General features: G+C 30.4%; 1 long non-coding RNA gene across 1 annotated transcript; it reads right to left on the bottom strand.

The window, feature by feature from the left end:
* Positions 1-575: 575 nt before the first annotated feature.
* LOC111616491 lies at positions 576-6,773 on the bottom strand. The gene is made up of 3 exons (XR_002755261.1): positions 6,648-6,773; positions 5,275-5,391; positions 576-597 (listed from the first exon to the last, which is right to left on the bottom strand). It is a non-coding gene; the product is annotated as an uncharacterized LOC111616491 (long non-coding RNA).
* Positions 6,774-7,419: the final 646 nt, after the last annotated feature.

The raw sequence follows: 7,419 nt of genomic DNA, 5'->3' as shown, positions 1-7,419 counted from the left end.
TTTAAATTATTAAATCTAATAAGAAATGACACCTAATGCCTCCCTCTAGTAACAAATTATTTAGTAATTAATTTAAAATGATGACAATATAATAGCCCGATATAATCTGGTAGTTGTTGGCTTATTATAAATGACAGTTATCTTTCCATAACATACAAGTTGTAAGTTTCAGGAAATCTAGTAATTGATTCTCTCACAGAACTATTTAAATATTGTTTCAGAGTATCTTATTTATAATGTTAAAGATAGTTTAAGGAAAACAATTAGAAGAATGAATTAATGTTTAATGTTCTGCAAATTTTTTTTCATTTAATTCTTAGTTTTTACTACAGATTTTATCGTCACTACTTTGACATCAATTGCTAGACATCACGCGACGACAAAACTAAATACATCAAAAATTTGCAAACCTTTTATAAATGGTAATCCAAAATTTGAACGTTTGAATGACGTAAAAAGAACTCTTGCAGATGCACGCGAACGTCTGAACGTCTTCAGGCAAAATGTACTCCGCCAAAAGATACCAAAGATCTAAAGGATAATCCACACCAGCTGTAGAATCTGTAGTTGTATTATCTTTCTTCTTTGTACCTTTTTCTGAAAATATATTTTTTTCCATTACTTAAACTAAATTGTTGAAACTGGAATAAAATTGAGAATAAAACTTTCTTATTGAGTAAAGTTAAAAATGTGTAATGAATGCTTTTAAAAAAATCCAGCAACATTTGGTGGCGTCATCTGTTATCATATTTTACTAAAAATTTTTTTATGTTTTTATTTCTAACTATTATAAAATGGTGAAAAGCTTAATTTTGAGGGTAAGGGCTAGTTTTATAAAAAATTGTAAATGCTAATAATAAGTAAAATTGTCAACAAGTCCGACCCTACCGGAAATACACACGACCCGCATTATCTCCCAACCCCCTTGACCTTTAATCACCAAAATTTAATAGCTTCGTGAAAAGCTTAATTTTGAGGGTAAGGGCTAGTTTTATAAAAAACTGTAAATGCTAATAATAAGTAAAATTGTCAACAAGTCCGACCCTACCGGAAATACACACGACCCACATTATCTCCCAACCCCCTTGACCTTTAATCACCAAAATTTAATAGCTTCAATCCCTCTAATAAACAAACCTCCCTGCAAAATTTCAGAAATTTTTGACAAAAAGCACAGGAGTTATTAAGATTCAAACAGAGTAAACAAAATCATTCCACATACACACACCCCCCCATATAAGGAAATTACTCCCCAAATTTGTTTTGCATTTCTCAACATTTCAACGTTTCCTAAGTCCAAAAATGTAAAAATCTGGGGGGGTCATATTTTGTCAGATCGCCATACTTTCCCTCTGTATAACAGTCGGAAAAGTAAAAATGTTGAAACATTCTTCAAATTAAATTAAAATATTTATTTGCAATTTGACACAAGGATGTAATATCAAAATAATAATCTTTATATGTGTAGATTTATTATTGATTGATAATGTGACATTTATTTAAATATTTTTGGAACACGAGTCTAAGGAATGTGGCGAATATACTTGATTCACAAATAATAGGTTAAATAGGATTTATGGCCAAATACTACATAATTATTCAGATGTTACTGTTGTCAAGTAGCAAATATTCTTGTCTTTCCCAACTATCAAATATTCAGACAATTTACTGTATTTGGAATCGTATCAAACAGAAGCATCGGAGAGGTTTTTTTTGTACTACTGTCAACTTTAGTGTATTTGTTTTTAAATTTAAGCATTTATTCTATAAATAAAAGAATAATCATCCAAAAATATCTTAAAGTAATTAATTAATGAATTAATTATAAAAAAATAGTGATGGATACAATGCAAAGAGATTATTTTTCCACATCTGACACATTATTATTAAGTAGTATCCTTAATCACCATATTCTGAGAAAGATGACAGATTAAGTTACTGGATTATTTTTGGGCTCCATTAAGACTAATTTAATTACGATTAGTCCTCACCAAATACACCAATTCTCGTCCGATCTCCGAAGTTAAGCGGCATGAGGCTCAGATATTATTTTGGTCGGAGATGTCACGATTTCTAGATCCTCTGGCAGATCTGGAAGATTCCAGTCTGTATAAACAGGTAGGGTTAGTGGCAGGAATAGCACTCAGTGGTAAAAGGTATGGCAAATCTGAATGTTTCCTATGCAGGGAATGGGCATTAGAAACATTACATTATTTATAAATAAGATTGAAATGATTAACATTAATTTAATTATTACCTAAATTGAATCTAAAGATAGGCAAATATTTCACTATCTTTATATAAATCCCAAAAAATCAACCCAAAGGACATGAACTTGCCACTAAGAATTTTTCTAACTTGTTTAATATTCAAACTTAAATTCTAATTATAATATTGTCTTTATCAGAAACCAACTGGACTTCTAAAGCTCTACAGTAGTTTAAGCCAGTGCAATAAATTAAAATTCTAATTTCTCAATAATAAAATACAGCAACGAGTGGCTTAACTTTCCCAACAAAATTTAAAGTTTTGGTGGCACCATCCGTTATAGTCTGATATTTGGTATATCAGATTATAATAGTGCTTTGGTGGCACTATACTATAGTAAATGCTAATAAGAAGTAAAATTGTCATTAACTTCAACCCTACTGGAGATATGACACACAACCCCTTCTATCTCCTCCCCACCTTGACTTTTAATTGTCAAAATTTAATAGCATCAATCTCCCTAATATGCAAACCTCCCTGAGATACTTCAGAAATTTTCAACAAAAAGCATGGGAATTAAGTATCGAAGAGGATAAACAGAATTGTGTCCCATACACATGCCAACATCCATACATACTGAAAAACCCCCAAATTTTTTCTCATTTCTCAATGTTTCATGATCCAGAGTCCAAAAGTGTAAAAATCTTGTGGTGTCTTTTTGACTGATTGTTATATATAACAGAGAAAATATGGCAGAGTAAGTAAAAAAAATATGATACCAAAATGGAAGAAAGGCTGATATTAGGACAATTTTAATTAATGCAAAAAGGTAGATATAGAATACTTTTACAAGGAAGGTTCCATGAAAAACCAGAAAGTGCCATTGAAAGTTTGGAGGATGAGGAATGGAGTAGTAATTTTGACCCATAAAACTTCCAAATCTGAGGTAAATAACTGCAAATGACAACACTGTTGATGTGCAAGAACATAAGACAACAGACCAATAAAATAAACATCCACTGGCTCATGCAGGTACAGTAAAGAGACAATTACATGAGTTGCACAGAGGTGCATGAGTACAGTTTCCAAGATTCCAAAAATAGCCAGAGTTCTGTGGAAGATTTTCCATGGCATTCACCGCAGTTCTAACTATAGAGTATCTTCAACAGAACTGTGGCTGTTTTTGGAACCTTACAACTCTACTCATACATCTGTGCACAACTCATGTAATTGTCTGTTTACTGTACCTGCATGAGCCAGTGGATGTCCATTTTATTGGTCTGTTGTCTTATGTTCTTGCACATCAACAGTGTTGTCAGTTGCAGTTATTGTTGCCTCAGTCTAAGAAGTTTCACATGTCAAAATTACTACTCCATTGCTCATCCTCCAAACTTTTAATGGCACTTTTTCAGTTTTCTTCGAATGCGCATTGGGTAATTAAATCTGCAGAATTTTATAGAATTCAAATTAAAAACATTAAAGATTTACAGTTTTTTTGTGATTGTTTTCTTCATGAATTACTTACTGTTTTAAGGAAACTAATTTGTATTTTCTCACAGTATGTAACTTAAAATCAAGCATAATTTTCAATGTTATTTATAATCTTGATCAGTTTAAATAAATATATTGTTTTATTAAATCTTTAATTGATTGGAATAATTAATAAAAATTATAGGCCTGGTCACAATTAAGGTGCATTCTGATCTGGCATGCCCATCTTAAACAGCAGCTACCATAATGCAACACAGACAATGGATGAGACCATCATGTTCGGCAATTGACGAAGACAAATCACATCTCAACTAACGAAGGGAATTCACCAATCTAGCTTATATTGTTTAATGAGTAAATTGTGTGTGTGTATGCATTTTCATTTCTTATGTCCATCTGAAACATGATCAGGGTTTCGACCAATGTGATGGGCTCATACGCTTCTATTGTAACGAAATCTTTATGTTTATTGTACCGTTTATACAAACTTACAATGGATATCGGCTAGCATAAGTGAGAAATAGAAAACGATGTCCAAAATTCCTACTGTTCACGATAAACTATAATGGTCTGATTATTATTCTAAATTGCATTAGAATATTGCTATGTTAAATCCAGTAACAAAAATGCCTCATGGAGATAGGTTAACATCATACCATGTGAATATGTAGCATATTAAATCCTTCTTTACCCATCATTATTATTGAAAAGTAGTAAACTAAGATATGTTTTTGATAAAATAAACAATTCTTTGTTTAACAAAATATTAAATGTACTAATTTGCAGATTGTTAAAAGTTTGAATAAATAACTTCCATCAAGTTCTAACAGGGAAAAAGCTGTATTGTAGCACACATCTAAAAGATAGAAATTATTATATTGTTCCAAATACAGTATAACAATTTTTAATGAAATTTTACTTTTCAAAATAAAAGATCATAGTAAATACTAGCAGGTTCTTTCTAATCTGCATATAGTAGGACCCTTACATGTAACATTATTGCAACATATTGATAATACAGGTTTGTTCTATTCCACTCGCATGTTGCCAATGCGATATTTCTTTTACTATGTTTTTAGGCAAGATAAACAAGAGAATTAGCAAATATTTTGACTCAAATTTCAAACACGCAGTTCCAATATGTTCAGAATGACAATAATTGTAAGAGGGAGAAAAAAAATTCAGAATAATGGAAGGAAACACATGGTATCAGAAGGTGAGTGACAAATTTAACTGCATGGCTTTCACATGTAAGGCTTTCGGAGATCAAAAGACTTTCATAGACATGTTGCAGAATTCAGAAATAATGGTGCCAAGGGTCTTTCGATTAAAAGACAATCAATTCAGTTGAATGCATTAAAAAAAGTACTCAAGAAGAAAATTGTAGACAATTCTACAGATGTAAAAATAAAGGTCAAATTATATTCGGTTCTTCTTTTTTTTTTTTTACTAAGAAACATTCCTTGTAATTTGGGGTTGTTCTACATTCAAAACAAAATGGTAAACATTTAAAATAATTTCTCTTTACATGTACATTTAGTATTCATCAATACATGTATTGAAAGAAATACTTACTTTTATCACATGAAACATCAACCGATTCTACTTTATCATTGTTTGCATCAAAATCATCGTCAAATTCTTCCAGATCCTTTTCGTACCACAATTTATCAACCGATTTTAAATTCTTCACTGAAATAAACATATGATAAGAGATTAATTAGTGGACATCCAGATTAACAAACAAAGAACAAACCATCTTTTGATATTAAATGGCAAAAGAACCATGTATTAAGCCAAACATTGATTTAATTATAAGTTAGAATCCCATTAAAGGTTTTTATAGGTTCAATTTGCTTCCCATGTTATATTGAATTTACCATTTCAATTCATGTCACTCAAAATTGGCTAATGTGTAATACAGAACAGAAGGTATGTTCTTTGTAATTATATGTGTTATCTTAACAATTTAATGCTATGTAATAACCATGCACATTTTTAAAAAATAGTTGACTGATGGGCATTGTGGGACAGAAACACATATCAACTAAAAAAGAATAAATAAAGGATAAAAAGCTGCCCAGTGTCTGACTGAATGCACTTTATCATGCTTATAAAACAAAGACATAGAACAACACTTATTAGTCAAATTAGTCAACAATTGTATCATCAAAACATATCAAAAATCTTTGGAAATCTGCAATCTCTTATTTAGAATTAATAATCTTAAAACACGTTGATACAAAAGATTTGACTGCCCATTCTCTCTAAGAACTTTTAAAGTATTTACCAACAAACAATATACATACGTATCTTGAAAATGTATGAAATATTTGATGTTTTGTCAACTCGTCGTCCAGTAGACTTGTTTTGGTTAAACCATTGGAAGTTGCGTTAAACAATTTGCATGTTCAAAAGAAATGTCTCTACCAATCAGACATTTGTAAAAGATAAATATTTTGATTTTGTTAAAAACTAAGTCCAAAGCCAAGAAGAATTATAGTTGATGGTATGGAAGTTATAAAGCCAAATGATCTTTACCAAAATTATTAGGCTACTAAGAATGTTTGGCTTTATTCAATTAAAATCAGATTACGAGTTGTTTATATATAAAAGTTATATTCAAGGTGGCCTATAACATTTGCATTTCCCCATCCAACAAACTTTACAAATACTTTATCTTAAATTTTGTCTTCGGCATTCACAAATCTGCAGTTGCGCAATCCGTATCTTGAATTCCATTTGATGTTATAGTCCTACAATAACAGTGAAATGTGTCTGTAAACTTTAGACACCCCATATATCAACCAATTACAGTTACATTCTTTGCTGTAACTAATGCATCTTATTTTAATATGAAGGAACATGCAACAGTGATAAACATTAAAATCAGATATATATATAAATTAAAATAAATTTTTAAGAAGTCTTCAAAGTCGATACGATACCTTCTCTAGCCAAAAAGTTTGTGGTCGGTTTTCTGACTCTAGTCGTCGATATTTTGCTGTTGGCAAAATCGTCCAATGTCACATCTGAAAAATTTAATTTATATTTAAATAGTGACTTATTTTTAATGCAACCTTTAATATTAAAATATTCATATTAACAAAAATATATGTAGCATCATCACATACTTTAATGTCAAAATATATTAGTTTTTAAACTAAATCTAGTTCACAAATTAATAATTTATTAACATAAAATGAGAGATTACCAAATACAGTTTAAAGCAGAAATTCTCAAAGTATGGCCTTGAGAACGCACTGCATATTACGTGGATTAACCTAATCATTTTCCAAAATACAATTCCATGCTGTTTAGACAGAAAAAGAACATATTCACACACTGCATTCTCTCTCATGTTAGGTTACTGGATAGACAAACTATTTTGACATATAATTTATCATCATCTAAGATGATATTTAGATAAGAAACAGACAAGGACGATTTGCAATTTTCTGTGACTTAATGTAAGTAGTCTGCAAATTGATTCCTTTGAAAACTTCTCATTTAATAAATACACTTTATAGTGTATTTATTAAATGAGAAGCCAAAGATTGGTCATTATTGTAATTCAACCAAAGCAGGCGTTGATATACTTGACAAATATATTACAAGATATACAGTAGAGCATCGATTATCCGACTCAATCAGGGACTTGGGTTGGTCGGATAACCGAAAAGAATGAAAAAAAATACATTATTAGTATAGTATATTAGT

Source organism: Centruroides sculpturatus, unplaced genomic scaffold (assembly GCF_000671375.1).
Source record: "Centruroides sculpturatus isolate CEXI.00-Female unplaced genomic scaffold, Cexi_2.0 scaffold3476, whole genome shotgun sequence".
In the NCBI taxonomy this organism is placed as follows: domain Eukaryota; kingdom Metazoa; phylum Arthropoda; class Arachnida; order Scorpiones; family Buthidae; genus Centruroides; species Centruroides sculpturatus.
This window is presented reverse-complemented; position numbering and strand designations above follow the sequence as displayed.